The sequence below is a fragment of the Myotis daubentonii genome, chromosome 5 (genome assembly GCF_963259705.1).
Source record: "Myotis daubentonii chromosome 5, mMyoDau2.1, whole genome shotgun sequence".
Lineage (NCBI taxonomy): Eukaryota > Metazoa > Chordata > Mammalia > Chiroptera > Vespertilionidae > Myotis > Myotis daubentonii.
Genome location: NC_081844.1, coordinates 69884645 through 69903062, shown reverse-complemented (window position 1 = coordinate 69903062; position 18418 = coordinate 69884645).

The following is an 18418-nucleotide window of genomic DNA, read 5'->3' as shown; positions in this document are numbered from 1 at the left end:
GAAAGCTTTTTAAAAATATTCATTTTATTTAATATTTATTTTATTTTTTTAAAGGAAGGAAAAAATAACTTTTTGTTCTCTGACTCCACTCCTTTCTTAAAAAATTTTATTTTATTGTTTAAAGTATTACAGATAGTAGTACACATATCTTTTTGGGGGCATGGTTATAGATTTTATTATAATGCAATTTGAAATGAGATAGGATGATAATGAAGTTTAATTTTGAAATTGGCAATTTTTTGAGTTAATTCCTAGAATAAAGAGTATACCTTCAGCCCTTTTATTTTATATTTCTGTTTCTCCTGACTCTCCTTAGCTTTACATGGTCACAATCTGGTTTTCCTTGCAAGTAGTCTGAGAGAATTAAGTTTTTTTATGGTTCACGAAACCAAAAAGCTAACATCAAAACCTTCTTACCCTAAACAGATTGCATACAGGTTAGGGACTTTAAACATAATAATCAGCAATATGTTTTCAATTCTGGAAGGGCAGCAATGAAGTCTGCAGTTAATGACACAGTCTTGTCTAGTCTGTTGCTGTGGGTAATGGTGCAGAAAAAAAACAATATATGATGCATGACAGATGGAGAGTGAGGACTGAGAATCAAAACAGACGGAACACTTTGTTCACAGAGCAAATAAGCTACAGGAATCAATTTACCTTTGACCAAGTGAGTGTTAGGATGGTGAAAATGCCAGGGACCACTTCCATTCCCATCCTGGGAATCCGAGGTTCCAGCTGACAAATGCAGCACTAACACAGGAGAATGAATGCTGTCACTGGAAGCCAGGAGGACCTAGACTTCTTCCTCAGCAGGCGCCTGGTCCCCTTACATAAGAGAGGCTTTCTTAGGCTTTAGGGAGAGCAGTTACTTCATCGAGTGTCAGATTGCAATAATGCTCGACGTTTGCAGGCATCACAGGGACTGAGTTTGGACACACCCTCAAAGTGGAAACTTAAAGCGTAGGCCCGTTTGGCATGTCCTTCTCCCTGATAAAGTCCTATGTGCTCTCCTCCACACTCAACTCCCAAGTGGGGGAACTGGGGGAAGGGGTGGGATTTAAAAAAAAGTTGTCAGTTTTCTCATTCTTATCAACTCTCCAAGCCATTTTTAGAAGCTTACTAGGCTATAGGGTATGAACAAAATGTATGCAAATATTGTTCCAGTTTAAGAACTTAAACACTAAGGCTGTAAAAAAAAAATGATCAGAGACCTTCGAGCGAATAAATACATGTGTGAAGGATGTCTTCCACATTTCAAGATAATTTTAATGATATTTTTAAGGGGGATAGAGAGTAATTATAAGCTTGTGCGGGAAAAATTTGTACTCCTTTAGCAAATCTTAATCCTCAAAGTCTCCCATTTGTTAAATTGTTTGACAATATTAGAAAAGTATTTGAACTATGAAAGTGACTTTTAAATTCAAAGGTCTTCACACTGTTCTATACTAGTAGATAACATGTGAAGATTACCACAGTAATTTTTACCAACAAAATTAGAATAAATGTAACAGAGATAAGTCAGAATATTTCTGCATTAGATAAAATACTAATTATCATAATACAGACTATTAAAAGACAGGGCTTTGCCTGGCTGGTGTTGCTCAGTGTCTGAGCAACAAGCTATGAACCAGGAACTCATGGTTTGATTCCCAGTCAGAGCACACGCCCCGATTGTGGGCTCAATCCCTAGTAGAGGTTGTGCAGGAGGCAGCTGATAGATGATTCTCTCTGTCTCTCCTCTCTTCCTCTCTCTAAAATCAATACAAAACATATATAAATAAATATATTTTTTAAAGACAGGGCTTACAAATGGAGTAAGACCAGTTAAGGATCATGGAATACTTCCATACCTACTTGTCTAAAAAATATAAGTAGGTATGGAGGCTGACGCTCTATCCACTGAGCCAAACCAGCTAGGGCTATCTGAAATATATTTATAGGACACGTACTTTCTCTTGGGTCCTGGAGAAAACAAGATGAGTAATATATTAGTTACATGTCTCTGTACGGAAGTGGTTATCCATTTCAAAAATTTATAAATTTCATGGGAGAGACCTAGATACATAAGCAGACACATATAGCAAAATGTGGTAAACTATATAATACAGATATGTATAGGGTTCTTATGTCTTAGGAACTAAGAAAGACTTCCAGATGACATTTTACCTAAATCTTAAATCTAAAAGAGACCAGTTAGACTAGCTGGACTAGGAGGAATATAATTTCACAAAATAGAGGCCCACATGGATTAGTCTGATCTCAGGACAAGCCATCTTTTAAAACTGTGGTGTAATGTTAAACCAGTATCCCAAACGTTCATAACAAGAGATTTGGAAGCAATATTCAATTTTCAATGCATGCTAGTGAGAAGGAAGAAGGTATTTGACTTTTCTATCTCTACTTTGTTACCATTTCATTCAAAATATACTTTATAAACAAAAGTAAATATCAAGTTGAATACTATTCTTCAAATTGGTAAACTGTGATTTTTAATCTCTAACCTCAGAAGTTTCAACTTTCAAATCCTCATAGTTCATAATATTTCAGTCATATTGGTTTGATTGGTTAAAAGTTAATGGTAGACTCATGGCCCAAAACTATAGTGTTGTTGGTTTTTAATACAGGACAAGATGTCACAAGTTGCAAGCAAAACCAACAAGCTTGAAAAGTACAAAAATCAACAGGTATTACATTACAGAATCTTTCTCAGCCTTTATTTATTCCTGTCCTCCCACTCAAAATATCACATTTATATACATCCATAAAATGAAGGATTAATTGTTGCATTTATTAACCTTATTTTAGCGGTAGAGCTGATAGAAAAATATAGCAACAAATTTAGTTGGGTATGATGACAGTAAAATTATCTTAAATGTGAATCACATGAGCAGTTGGAGAATGACATCTTAGCAAAAATAAATTTGCTCTTTTGATTCTGAAAAATACATATATACAATTGTGTATTCTCCATGGAATCTGTCCCTCTTCATGCCTCATCCTATTCTCTAGCATCTCTCTTCATTATTCTTTTCTCCTCACACCTTAGCAATTTATCCTATATGTGTGTCTATTTATTCTAAAGGCTATTAAATTACAAAATGTATTTCTCAGTGATCTTTTGGTTAACAGAGAGCCAGATGAATGCCAGGGTAAATACAGGGTCACACCAGAATGTGTGAAGCTTTGTGAGAAACTGCAGAGAAAATGTTTTTCACACTAAAAGATTATGGAGAATCTCTCACATGAAAACAGACTAAGGAAAAAAACCCAAGAATATTCACAACTGTAAAAATATATACTACACTAGAGGACCTCAATCTTGAGGGATTTGTACTTTTGGTAAAGAAAACATGACATATTTTGCAGTTTTAGGGAGAAAATTTTACATTATAAATTCATTAAAAATGTCACAGGACTCACTCATTCCAGTGAAGTCATACTTTGAAGATTCATCAATCTTTCCAGTCACATGGGTCCACTTTACAAGGTTTTTCTAAATTCCAATACCATTTCTCAGCTACTAAATAGAAATTTATTGAAAAAGGCAAGCCCTTTTAAAAGGTGAGAAATGTGTCCCTTTTATAAAACAAGGGAAACATTCACAAATAATATGTAACTATATGAGTCATACATGTGTTACGATATGAATGTATTAATTGTAAAAATATTAAAATCACTTGAAGAACATTTTAAGATATTATGAGAAATGGGATTAAGATAATAATATTTTCTAGTTATACCTCATTTCTCACTACTTTCATCTTATTTCCCAAACTGAGCTTTAAGTGCCTCCTGAGTTAGAAATATTGCCCTCAGGGACCACCACGATCTCCACTGCGCACGGCAGTAGGGAAACACCAGGAACATACGAGATTCTCCTAAGAGTTGCTTATTTGGAGCACAGCTTATATGCCACTGTTAGTTGCCTTACACATGATACTGTATACAACATTTAAAATATGTATACTTTAATTTACAACTGATTTTGCATGTATTTTGACATCTTATGAATCATGACATTCAGAAATTGCTTAAGTAAATAGATAAATTTGAGCCATTTGTTGTTTTGGGGATCGTACTATCTATGTTTGGTTTAACTCCACCTTTAGTTATTCAGCCTGCTGTTTTGGCTTTGAGTAGCTACAGCCTAAAAAGTTCATTAAGAATAAAGACTATTCCTGGAAATTGAGGTCTTCACTCCAAAGCTAGCAGAAATGTTTTCTGATGCCTTGTATTTTAGAGTTGTGCAACTATATTTTTACTAGAATTGCAAATTAGGTGAAAAGAAAGTTCCAAATCCATTTAGAGATAGGCATGTAAATGGTAATTTTCCAGTACTGATTATTGTATAACTAGAGGCCCGGTGCACAAAAATTTGTGCACTCGGGGGGGAGGGTGGTCCCTCAGCCCGGCCTGTGCATTCTCGCAGTCTGGGATCCCTCAGGAGATAACAACCTGCTGGCTTAGGCCTGCTTCCGGGTGGCAGAGGGCAGGCCCAATTCCTAGGTGCAGCCCCAGGTCGGGCTCAGAGCAGGGCCGATTGGTGAGTTGGGGCGCCACCCCCTGTCATGCACATCGCAGGGCGGATCAGGAGGTTGCGATGCCACCCTCAGTCACGCTCAGGGTAGGGCCGATTGGGGGTTGGGGCACCGCCCCCTGTCACACTCAAGGCAGGGTCGATGGGGAGGTTGCGGTGCCACCCCTTGTCACTCACAGAGCAGGGCCCATCAGCGGGTTTGGGGCTCCATACCCTGTCATGCACAGAGCAGGGCCCATCAGGGGGTTGGGGAGCTCCCTCCTGTCACTCACAGAGTAGGGCCAATAGAGGAGTTAGGCACCGCCCCCTGTCACACACAGAGTAGGACCGATCAGGGGGTTGGGGCGCTGCCACTCTCACACTCAGGGCAGGGCCAATGGGGAGGTTATGGCTCTACCCCATCACACACAGAGCAGGGCCCGTGGGGGGTGGGGGAGTTGGGGTGCCACACCCTGTCACACACAGAGCAGGGCTGATCAGGGGGTTCGGGCACTGCACCCTGTCACACATAGAGCCGCAGGGCGATCAGAGGGTTGGGGAGCTCCCCCCTATCAGGCACAGAGCAGGGCTGATCAGGGGGTTGGGGTGCCTTCCCCTGTCACGAACAGAGCAGGGCGGATAGGGAGGTTGTTGCCCCACCAGGGCGGATAGGGAGGTTGTTGCCCCACCCCCTGTCACACACAGAGCCACAGGGCGATCAGGGGGTTTGGGTGCTGCCCCCTGTCATGCTGATTCCGGTGCCGGGAGGCCTCTCGGCTCCGCTGATCCCAGTGCTGGGAGGCATATTACCCTTTTACTATACAGGATAAAGGCCTGGTGCATGGGTGAGAGCCGGCTGGTTTGCCCTGAAGGGTGTCCTGGATCAGGGTGGGGGTCCCCACTGGGGTGCCTGGCCAGTCTGTGTGAGGGGTGAGGGCTGTTTTCAGGCTGGCGGGTGACTAAAGCTCCCAACTGCTCCTTTTTTTCTTTTTTCTTTTTTTTATTCTGGGCCAGCTTTAGCTCTGGCTCCAGCTCTGAGGCCTCTCCTGCTGAAAGCAGGTATCTGGTTTGTTTGGGTTCTATAATCGAAACACTTTATCAACTCCAGCTCTGAGATCCCAGAGGCTGAAAGCAGGTTTCTGGGGTTTTGTTTAGCTTCTATATTTGTAACAATGTTTCAAACTGCAAGCTCAGAGGTTAGCAAGGCAGGCGGGGAACGTTGGTTTCCTCCGTCACTGAAGCAAGCAAGCCTCATGTTCGCGTCAAGCTGCCTGGCTGCCGCCATCTTGGCTGGCAGTTAATTTGCATATCTTGCTGATTAGCCAATGGGAAGGGTAGCAGACGTATGGCTAATTACCATGTTTCTCTTTTATTAGATAGGATGACTGATATTTGCAGTTGATGGTAGAGACTCACTTTTCTTAAGTGAAGAAAAACAATGAAGAGGAATAGGACCTCCCCCTTTTCAAAAGTAATACACACTTACAAGGATTACAAAATTAAACATCAAGTTTCCTCATAGTCCACTTCCAACCTGGAAAATGTACAAAGACAAATTCCTTTATTTTTTTAATCAATTAATTTATTTTCTTTGTTAATCCTCACCTGAGGATTTTCCATTGATTTTTAGAGAGAGTGGAAGGGAGGGGGAGAGACACAGAGAGGGAAACATCAATGAGGCACATCAATTGGTTCCCCCCACATGAGCTGCAACCAGGGTTGGAGATCCAGCCTGCAACCACGGTATGTGGCCTTGACCAGAATCAAACCCAGGACCCTTCAGACTGCAGGCTGACGCTCTATCCACTAAGCCAAACTGGCTATGGAAAAGACAAATTCCTTTATATTTGACATTTGCATCCGGAACTCAAAGAAAACTGAAATCTTTTTGTCCAAAATTGCAATGACCTTCCTGAAGAAGACTTTAAGCCCAATTAGTAAGAGTAGATTGGCATGTTTACAAATGAGTGTTTTTGGCTGATGATAAACTAGAACGTATGGATGGAGGCAGATTTCCCTAACACCCCAATTCGTTCCACATATTTTTAGCTTAGAAGTCAAGGAACCTAGCTACAAGTTCAACTTCTGACAGTTAACTGCCTTCTGACTGTGTCAAAGTCTTTTAATCTAGCTGTGCCCCAATTTCCTCATCTCTGTAAGCAATAGTTTAGAATGATATCTGTACATCCGATGACCGCATAAACCAATGGTTCTCTACCCATGAGTGACTGCTGAGAAGGAGGCCATGGCTTTCACACCTGAGAAGGACATACTGGGAGGTGATAGTGCTGGAAGCAGTAATCCCTCTGGGGGCAGCCCAGAGTGGGGGAGGGGGAGGCAGAGGGCATGAAATGTGTCCTGGAGCCACCAGGCAGGTGGAACCAAGGGACTAGGGACAGAAAGCAGAAGGAACAGGCCTGTGGGAGTCAGGAGAAACACAACCTGAACTGTGTTCCCCACACTCCTGCCAGGGTCTGGGGAGTCTCAGCTATCATCTCTAATCAGGATATCAAGGGGAGGAACTGCAGAATAAAGATAAAGAGGTGGAACATGAGGATAGACGGGAGGCTGCAGGAAGGGAGCAGAGGAAGGTGAAACGTGAAAAGAAATCACTTCTGTGGATCTAGCTCCTTAGTCATTTGCAAGACCATAGCATAGGAAAGAAGAGTGAAAGTAAGAAAGGCGGGGGGACTTCTGGAAGACAAGGCCATGAAGAGTGTCTCGAGGGAGCTTCACTTCAAAGAGCACGAGGGCAGCTGCCTAGCAAGGACTATGAGATGGAAGCCATTAGGATCATGTGAATTCAAAGAAAACACAGATGAACAGCAGATGATATACACACGAGCTCTTACCATCTTGCCAAGAACTGATAATTTGTTATAATTCAAATATGAGAAAGAGATGTTACATGAGAGCGTCAAACTGAAGAATTTAGCTTAATTACAAATTTGGGAGAGAGTCTCTAAGACACATTGTGAACATTCTGATGAGTTTATTAATCAGATATCAGATGCAGAGTTTATTTTCTTTAGGAATAAGCAGTGAAGATAGAGAAATTGCAACTTGATTAAAGAGACTGTACTATGAAAACTGAACGGAAGTGCAGGCAAGATGGAGATTTTTATTGGATGGGAGGAAAACAAACCAGAGCAAGGGGCCAAGGGACAAATGCACTGACAGATGTTGTCTAGGACAGTGCCGGCATCGTAGTGGAAACATAGTAAAAGTTTGTTGACTCACCTAGCAACATAGAAAATTGAATAATTTATGGCACATAATTTGGTATGGCTCCCATTCTGTCTCATTTCTGGAGTCACCAATAGACAAGACCCCATTCTCTATAGAGAGCCAGAGCTCTAAAAGAGATGTACAGTGGCCGCGGGAGGCACTAGAAGACAGAAAGTGAGGGGCACATCCTGAAAAGTGGGAAGCAATCAGTATTCAAAGGGCAGGTGGCATAGAGAGGCCACTATCAAAGAGTGCCCTGAGTGCGGAAGCTGGCACCAGGACCTCAGCACTGTCCCAACAAGTAGTAGATGTTCTGGCTACGGAGCCAAGAATAAGAACAGGGTGTGATATGAGCTAGGCAAGGCCCCAGTCTGGAGAGGCACATGTTCAGACAAAGATTTGAGCATTAGAGAGTGGTCAGTTAGCCGGGACAAGACAGTTGCAATAATGAGAACTGTTCCAATGTCAGAAGTGGACAAGCAGGAGAGCTTGATGCTCAGGCTAATAGAGTTGAGCTGAAAGTATTTCGACCCCTCCTTTTAAAGCCAGAATAGTCTTTTAAGGCACATGTAAAACTGAGCTTGCAGGTTGTAGTCAGCTGGTACAAGCTGTGGAAAGTTCAGTCTAACATTCTAGAAAATAGACAGGTCCTGACAAAGTGTATTTTAATGCTTTTGATAGAATCTTCATAAATGACTCCTTGGAAGTATGGGGAATATAGCGCATCTTTGACAATGGCAAAATACAGTATTATCGGTGCAAAGCACAATATGGTTTCAGTTGGTTTTAGAGATAAGAGGGCAGCAAGAGATTGCCAGTAAAAGTCAGGCTGGAAATTGACTTGCTAACACAGTAAGAGTACAAACCAAATAAATATGAGAATTTTTTTAAGTTTTTTGCTAATGTCCCTACAATGGACACCTCGATGACTTTGTACACAATGTGGTAGAAATAACTATACTTTGGGAAGTATCCATGAGCTTGTAACTCAAAACAAACAGAGGACGGCCTCTCCTAGGAACTTAGTAGATACAATTTCTCAGCAACAGAAGCTGTGAGGGATGGGTTATGTGGAAGGATCAGGTAGGGAAACGACTGGGGACAAAAAGTACAGGACCCTGTGAGAGCTAGCAGAACCTTGAGATGAAATCAGCTGTTCAATAGGGTTCACTTCCAGTTGGCAAACGGCCAGGAATAGCACTCCATTCAGTTAAGTTATGAAGGAACTCTCCTGCTGTTGACTCCAAATGACGGCGACTTTTCTACTTTAGGGTTTAGGGGTCAGCACCAGCCTAACTTTAAGCCACTACAGTAAACATGGTGACTGTACCTCGGTGACTCTCCCCTCTGATGACTCCACACACTGTGACCTCTTCTCAGCGATGATGAAGTGTGAATCTAACATAAGGACCACTAAGCTCCAGCAGGAACACAGGGACAGGGACAGGGCAATGGGGCAAGGAAGCAGCCCAAAAGCAGATGCAATGGTGTTGCATGTTCAAGACCTTAAATCGAATGTTAGATTCATGGTTTTAAGTTTTTATGCTTCAGAACTTATATGTACCATTCATGTTTTTTGCATGATTCAAGTAAAAGGGAAGAGAAAGGTGTTGGAGCGTGTACATGTGGACTTAGTGATAATGAAATACCAAAGCAAAGAAAACAATTAAGTGTAAACAGGATCCTGCATTTTCCAAGGTAGCCCCAGTTTCCACCTATGGTCTCAGTGTCATTATTAATAAACATTACCCCATTTCACTCTCAAAAGTCTCCCATCTTGAGCACAATCCCTACCCCCTGAGGACTGTGACCATGATAGATTTCACTCTCATGATGAGGACATGTTATTAAGTATAGCTGCCTTTATGAAATAGAAGTTATCTGGGTGAACACTACTTAATCAAGTGAGCCCTTACAAGGGACAGGCCTCCTCGAGAAAAAAGAGATTGCACGTGTGACAGGGATAAGAAGCAAGGGAGTTTTTTCCTTCCTTGCAAGACAGAGGGAGCCACGGGATAAGGAATATAGTCAGAAACTACTTGAAAACAGCCCCTGGCTGATAGCCAACAAGGAAATTGGGACCTCAGTCCTAAAACCACAAGGAACTGAATTCTGCCACCACCATGTACCTTGGAAAAGAACCCTGAGCTCCAGATGAGATTACAGCATTAGCCGACACCTTGATTTCCAGCCCGTAAGACTGGAAGTACACTAAGCCCAGATTTATGACCTAGAAAACTGTAGGCTAATAAGGCAGCTGGGTTTTTGATAATTTGTCACACAGCAATTGACCACTCATGTAGTTACCCTAGAAACACCTGGAAATTCAGATTTTAGTTTCAAGCTGTATGGTATAAGAAAAAATAGTAAAAAAGAAATTTTCAGTTAAAAAAGCACAAGTTGCTATTACTGTTTCTGGCAAAATAGAAGGGTATACAGGGAGCAAGGGTCTTTCTAAGAACAGGAAATTCTTAGACCAAAGCAAGTGATAGACAGAAAAAATGCTTTACTTGCAAAGTTTGACAGTTCAGGTTTGTGGTTTGTGTGTTTAGCAAGAAACATTTCCATTTAAGCAAATAAAAATTCCAAGTTCACCATACATTCAACCTGTGATAATTTAATATATAATAAAATAAAGTTATAGTTTGGTGGCATAAGTACAATATATAAGTAAGAGTTCATGTTATAAAATATGGTTATATTTATATGCATGTTTAGATATCTAACTATAAGGACATAACTAAGACATTAAAGGGGGTGATCTCTGCTAAAACAGTCCTGAAAATGTAGTCCCACTATTTAAATACTTCTTCAGGTTTGCTCTTCTAGTTGCATGAGGAAGGCAGCCATTCAAAAAGAGAAGTAAAATGCCAAGAAGTAAGTGTAAGATGAGATAGAAACCATGTACTAGAGGGCCAAGAACAAAAGAAGTACCGAAATTTACCTTTGGAACTCCAGGAATCTTTTAAGAACAGGTATGTTTGACTGCATCTTTAAGATGATGTTCCCGCTATTAATTGCTATAAAATAAACACCCACGATAAAATGATTACTATTTTAATCCACTAAGCTTTGGAGTTGTTTTATCATAATAAACTAGAGGCCCAGTGCACGAAATTTGTGCACTCGGGGAGGTCCCTCAGCCCAGCGTGCTCCCTCTTGCAGTCTGGGAGCCCACCACCACAGTTGTGCTCGCCAGCCATGAGCCTGGCTTCTGGCTGAACAGTGCTACCCCTGTGGGAGCATGCTGACCACCAGGGGCACCTCCTGTATTGAGCATCTGCTGCCTGGTGTTCAGTGCACATTATAGTGACCGGTCATTCTGCTGTCGGGCCAAATCCAACTCTCCAACATCCCCTGAGGGGTCCCGGATTGTGAGAGGGCACAGCCCAGGCCAGGGGATCCCACCGATGTACAATTGGGGCTGGGGAGGAATGCGAGAGGTTGGCCTGCCGGGGAGGGACTGAGGGAGGGCTCCAGGGCATGTCTGGCCCTATTTGCTCAGTCCTGATTGGCCGGACCCCAGCAGCAAGCTAACCTACCGGTTGGAGCATCTGCCCCCCTGGTGGTCAGTGCACATCATAGCAAGTGGTTGAGCAGCCTTAGCATATCATTAGCATATTACACTTTCATTGGTTGAACAGTCAACTGGACAACCAGACACTTAGCATATTAGGCTTTTATTATATAGGATAATTGGAACATCATGATTAAGGATGCAGCTCAAATCCCCCTGCTCTTAATCAAATTTCTGGAGTGATGAGGTTATTTCAGTTGTGTCTTTCTTTCTCTTTGCTCCTCATCCACTTGGTTTGTATCACTTTTGTAGTATTTATCAGGCTTGCTCTTCTAGTTGCATGAGGAAGGCAGTCATTCAAAAAGAGAAGTAAAAATGCCATCTTGTAGTAAGTACAAGATGATGTAGAAACCACCTCATTGGTTATTTCTCCTTTGACTCACCAACTAACTCATAAGACTATGAGACCCTCAAAGATAGGAACTGTCTTATATATCATCTGGTGACTAAGCCACTGAAAAGAACATATACAATAGATCCTTAGTAAGTGCTCGTTGGTATCCTGAAATATAAGCTACATTAATGAAGAAATTAGAGAAAAGACAGCAACGTTAATTTGATTGTGGTGTTGAAATGGCCATTGCTTTTGCTTCCAGAGGTTTTCCTCACTGGTCCTCCCTTCCATCTGTAAGACGTTCCATTGCTTTGGACACACAAAACAAGGCTAGTCCATTTATAAACCATCTGTGGTCACAGGTTGGGAATGAAAAGTTGAGATGAGCTTAGCTGAGTTTACCAGGTTTTCTGCAGCTATTAGAAACTTGAGTGGAGACAGTACCACTGAGGGTTATTAGAGACTAGTTATCTTAGTTAGTTCTCTAGTTTATAGTCCAACAAAATTGTCCTGAAAAGGCCCAGATAGTAAACATTCTCAGCTTTGCAGGCAATGGTCTTTGTCATTGCAATTCTGTCAATAAGGCATGAAAGCAGCCGTAGACAAGACATAAATAAATAAGTGTGTTGGGCGGGAACACCTGTTTCAATAAAACTTTACCAGTGGACACAAATTCAAACTTCATGTAATTTTCATGTGCCACAAAATAGTATTCTTTTGATTTTTTTCCCAACCATTCAAAAATTAAATAAACCAAACAAAATATTCTTAGCTTGCAGGTTGCATGAAACAGGTTGGTGACTGGCATGGGAACCTAAGTTTTCAGACTGCAAATCCAGAGAGAATCTCCACTAGGTCCTGCTGCCAAGCCCGCCAAGCTGCCTTACTCTGATCCCAGAGCTCAGGTTTCCAGCAACCCCCTGATTAGGTAAGCATTCAAGTCATCTTTCAACTAATTCTTTTATTTGATTTATTTTTTGTTCATTGATTATTTATTTGTTTGAGTTGACCAGATTTTTTTGGTATATAAATTTGCCCAAAGGACACCAATGTGCCCTCCATTTACCAATGGCAAGATTTTACAATTAACTTTATGACTTAATGGCAAGAAAATAACTATAAATATGCAGTAAGAAAATAATTTTCCTAGTTTCAAAGAAAACTGTGTCTCAAGATACAGTGTATGAAAACAGCTTGAAGAACACACTTCACTATTTATTTTGCTGTATTGCTTAACAATAAGAATACTGAAAGTAGCAACTCTGTCTAATAACTTTTACCCCTAAGGTCTCAAAAAAATGTTGAATGGATATATTTTGGAAGTAGAAGCTTTGATTTAAAAGTGAAATAAAAAATATCCTGAGTGAGATTTTATTTTATTTTTTTAATATATTTTTATTGATTTCAGAGAGGAAGGGAGAGGGAGAGAGAGATAGAAACATCAACCATGAGAGCGAATCATTGATTGGCTGCCTCCTGCATGCCCCCTACTGGGGATTGAACCCACAACTCAGGCATGTGCCCTTGACCGGAATCGAACTTGGGACCCTTCAGTCTGTAGGCCGACGCTCTATCCACTGAGCCAAACCAGCTAGGGCAAGTGAGACTTTTAAATAAGATTGTCAGAGCAATACTTCAGGATAAACACATTGACTAGGTTCCTATGCTACTTTATACAACTCTATTTTGAAAAATAATTCTAAACAACAGATGTAATACTGCCTTTATCACCACACTAAGTAACTGCACAAAATGTGTTTTTAGTCAGCTTGGTTTAGGGATGCGTTAATGAAAACACCTGCACAATTCAGTCAAGCATTTGACAATTTGATCTCACGGTTCCACTATTTATTTATATACAGACCAGGAATAAGACACCAGCTTCAGGTAAACACTAGCCACTAACCAAAGGGCATGAGAATCCACCCTATTAATATGGCATCTCCCAAAACAGGTGTGCATATCCGTCCACCCACACACCAATGTTCTGGGTAGGAGAGTGTTTCTTAACAGTATCACCCAAAAGAATTACATCAATGCTTCTGCATATCTGTGGGAACCATGAACTGGTTATGGTTATTAAAATTACTTTTAATATTTTAATATTTAATTGTATGAACCCCTCACCTGGTAACTGCACACTATGTACATGACAAGTGTCAAGGCTGCTTAGCACTGACAAATGCCCTGTATATGATTTGCTGTGAGTCACATATGGGTGATCCGATGTTTAAACCTTTCATTTCTTCTATCACTGATTTGAAGTCAAAACCAAACAATGAAAGACCATTAGAAATATGAGGGAGATTTGAGGATACCCAATTATTATAAGTCGATTCTCTGCCCCTACTAGATTCTAGGATTTGTTTTTCCATTTGTGATATTTTTATACCCATGACTCATCTATTCTAATACTTTTACATAAACAGATTTTGTCTCTTGGAGGCTATGAATTATACCCCCTGCTTCAATTTTCCCAAGGGCCCCTAACTTGGTCCATCCTTCCCTTCACAGCTGTGGGATGGCAGAAGCTAAGGCAGCATTCCAATGCTTTAACTTTAATTACAAAATGTATGTATGCCTGAGTGTACACACACACACACACACACACACACACACACACACACTCACACACACACACACACAGATGCCTTTAAGAAAAATAAGATTGTGAGGCCCCCTTTAAGCTTCTCTGGAAGATTATTTCAGAAAACATTTTTATTCATATTATAGGTTCAGTTAGAGTTGCCCACATAGGTTTTGCTCCTTGGTGAAAAAAGAAAAATGTTTCAGCGTTTCATAGGAAGGGCAACCCAGCTAAGAATCTTAACACAAATAGCACTAGACCAGACCCCACACCTCAGTAATTTTTGCCAGCTTTCCTCTCTCTCACTGGCTCTTGCCTCAGCTGGTTTCAGCACGCCCCACACTGAACAAATTGTCAGCAACAGCACTTCCCCTGCACACCTGCCCCTATTTTAGGTTCACTGAGATGACATGGATGAGTCTGGATCATCTCTGAATCCTTCCTGCTCCTCATTTCTCATACCCAAAAAGTCACTCAGCTCTATGGACTCTACATATCTATCAAATCCTCCCACCTCTTCATCAGCACTGCTAACAGCCTCGACTGGGGTTCCCCCAGGACCCTCCTAAACTTCCTCCACACCCCGGCCTCCGTTGACTCAGGCTCTTCTCCCTCCAACTGGCTCTTCATGATGTGAGCACAGTGAGCTTTCTCGAGTGCATCTCGTTATTCCACAGACGATAAGCTTTCAAAGGCTTTTTATTACTTTTAGAATAACAGTCAAAGTCTTCAATAAAACTGACTGCGTCAGCAGCGCCCTGGGCCTTCCCATTCCCTGCGCTCATGGTCCCGCCAACTAATTGTTTTCTCAGTATACCGTAAACGCTCTATCCTCTGCTTCTGCTGGCCACTGTAGTTCACTCTTTTTGCCACTGAATCCTACTTTAACCTTTCTCTTACTCATCTATCCTTTCTTAATATAAATGGCTTGTGCTCTGAGCAGACTCCCCTGCCCATGTTAGGTAACTTTTAAGCACTTTGTATTGCTTCCTTTAGATCACTTGTAACTCCTGCTGGTGATTTTTTGTAAAAAAAAAATAAAAAATAAAAAACATGCTCCCTGGAGTCCCTCCACCACCCCTGCCCATGGAAAGCTTTGTGAAGCTAAGTCGTGGTTTAAAAGTAAACACATAGTTTACTTAGTCTCTTGTACGTGGAACAGTGTCTGGCCAAAGGATAAAGAACAATAAATAACTATGCACTGAGTCTCTCAGGGCTCCATAGAATGACAGGACACAGCTGCAAAAAGTCAGCCAGGAAAACGTGAAGGGGATTCATCAGCAAATTTGAAATCTCAATATCTTTCTAGAAAAAAGCAAGGAAAGAAAAATATGTCCTCTGATGAAACAAAGGGGAGGAAATTGCATCCCAGAATATGCTGTGAGATGCTGCATCTGAGGTGAGAGTACATGTTCACTGGAACCCAGGAGAAAATTCCACCTCGCAGTCAGCTGATATGATAGAGGGATACAGGAGGGGCTGGCTGAACATACTAGAAGGAGCTGTTGGTTCAGCTCCATTTCATTCTTAGAGCAGCAAGCAGAGCACTATTTAGCCCCAGGCAAAAGAGCAAATGTCTTTTCTGTTGATGAATTGCTTAAACGTGAGGGAAACTCTGACTTCTCGAATTGGCATTGGTACCCCAGATTTATATGTGAGGCTCACAATCTGAAAGCTCTCATCCCCTCCTCTCACCCAAAATAGAAGCTGGCAATAGGCGTAATTCACCCAGCAATCTAGGGTTTCCCATCAATCATTCCTCCAACTCACGTGCCCTATTGGGAAACAGAGGGCAGAGGAACTCCAGAGCCACCTGGAAAAATCAGCCTGGTGCTTCACCTTTCAATATAAATGGACAGCTAAGAACTTCAAACAGGAGGCAGTTTGAAAGATGAAATTTTTAAAAAAAGTGAATCATCGGTCTAAAAAGAATCATAAAAACTCAGAAAATAAAAGGAAAATAATAAATTTCTTGATGAATTTTTTATTGATATATAAGAAAATTTTGCATTTGCAAAACAAGATTGAGAAGTTGTAAAAAAACAAAAGAAAACAAGAGAAACCTCTTAGAAATTAAAATATGTAACTGTTAAAATAAACAAATAGAAAGTATGTGGTAGAAATGTCTCAAAATACATTGCAAAAGACAAAAAAAGTTGATGAGAGAAAAATAATAAGGTAGAGGATCAATTTAAAAGGTTCAGTAACTAACAATAAATTCATAAAAAGGAATTTGAGAGAATGAAATTATAAAAATGCATATAAAAACATAAAAGGACCCACTCACTGAATAAAATGTGTGCTAAATTAATAAAATATCTAAACCTATATACAATCTTGTAAAATTTTAGAATGTTAAGGAAAAAGAAAAAATCTTAAATGTTTTTAAAGAAAGAAAACATGTTACATACAAAACAAATATAAAACTGGAGGAAGGGTCAAATTCTGCTTCTACAACTCAAATACAGGGGAAACAAAGAGCTTTAGGTTCTCAATGATGTAGATTAGATAGAGGGCTTGGAAATATGAAGACTTATACATGCAATACTACACTGCATAAAAAGAAGGAATTCTTACCATTTGCAACAGCATGGATGGAACTAGAGAGCATTATGCTAAGCGAAATAAGCCAGTCAGAGAAAGATAAATATCACATGATCTCACTCATTGTGGCATATAATGAACAACATAAACTGATGAACAAAAGAAGATTCAGAGACAGAGAAGCATCGATCAGATGGTCAAACTTCAGAGGGAAGGTAGGGGAGGGTGGAGGTAAGGGGGAGAGATCAACCAAAGGACTTGTATACATGCATATAAGCCTAACCAATGGACACAAACACGGGGTGGGGGGGTGGTGAGGGCATGAGTGGGGGGGTGGGGGGCAATGGGAGGATAAGGACACATATGTAATACCTTAATCAATAAAGAAAAAAATAAATTTAAAAAGAAAGATAAAGGTGACTCAAAGTTTTCTGCTTTAAGTGAGTCACTTTGTTGGAAATATTCAGTAATTTTAGTTACAAATAATCCTGTCAGGCCCTTTCTCAGCTCAAGGGTTCTTTCCACTCACCTATCTTCTTCCAAATAAGTTATCTGCAGACTGGAATCACTGGGTTTCATATCAATAACTCTTTCCCAGGGTGAATCAGCTTTGGGTAGACTAGACCAAAACAACATGAGAAACCCTATACCATTACCAACCCACTGGTTCAAGGATAGAGTCACAGATGAGTCTGTAAAAGATTGGACACAAAAAACTTAGGGAGAAATTATCCAGAGGTTCCTTATGAAAAGTAGCCTTGCTCTTAGGAGAGAAGCGGGGTGTGTGTGTTTGTGTGTGTGTGTGGCGGGGGGGGGGGGGGCTGGGGGTTAGGGGGAGTGGATTCTCTTTCTCTGGCCATTAGCTTACAGGCAGAGGAGGCTCAATGTCTGCAGCCAATGAGCTACTAGCCTGGGGATGAAGTCAATACACAGAGAACAGAACAAGAGCATGATGGTGAAAGAGACCAGAAACCACCTGAAGTCCAAGTTGTATATGAAGGTTTCAACATTCATACAAGTTTCTTTATTGTTTGAAGCCAGTTTGAGTTTGGTGTTCTCTCATGAGCAGCTGAGAGGCTGCAGGGTTCTCAGGAGGAAGAAGATTTTCTGGTCAATTGGGATGTTTCTTCCTCCAGGCCATGAGCCTTCCTGTGTTGGTGTCTACTAGAGCCTGATTGGATGTCAGTCATTAAGGGTCCTCCTTTCCAAGTCCATGGTCTCTGCATTCCTCTCACTCTCTGCAGTTACCACTCTAGTTTTCTTCAAAACAGCTGGATTCATGCAAGACTTCTTGTCCTCCCAAAGTACAATAAAACTTTTTTATACCTGACCAACTACATGCAGACCCCGGACAACTTAGAGTGGTACCTAGGGTCCTTCTATCTAGACACCCTTATTACTGAGGCTACTCCATTGTTCCCATGCTATGTTGGAGAAAATATTTGAAAAATTCAATATAGAAAAATTCAATGCAGAAACATGCTATCAGAGCTTTCTCTTCTCTCCTCTTCTCTCTTTTATTTAGTTTTTCTCTTTGCCCATGATACTATAACTCAAATGGCTCTACACTTCCAATTGATGAAAACATTACCCTAAAACATATTATTTTTCACTGTAGTTTATCCTCAA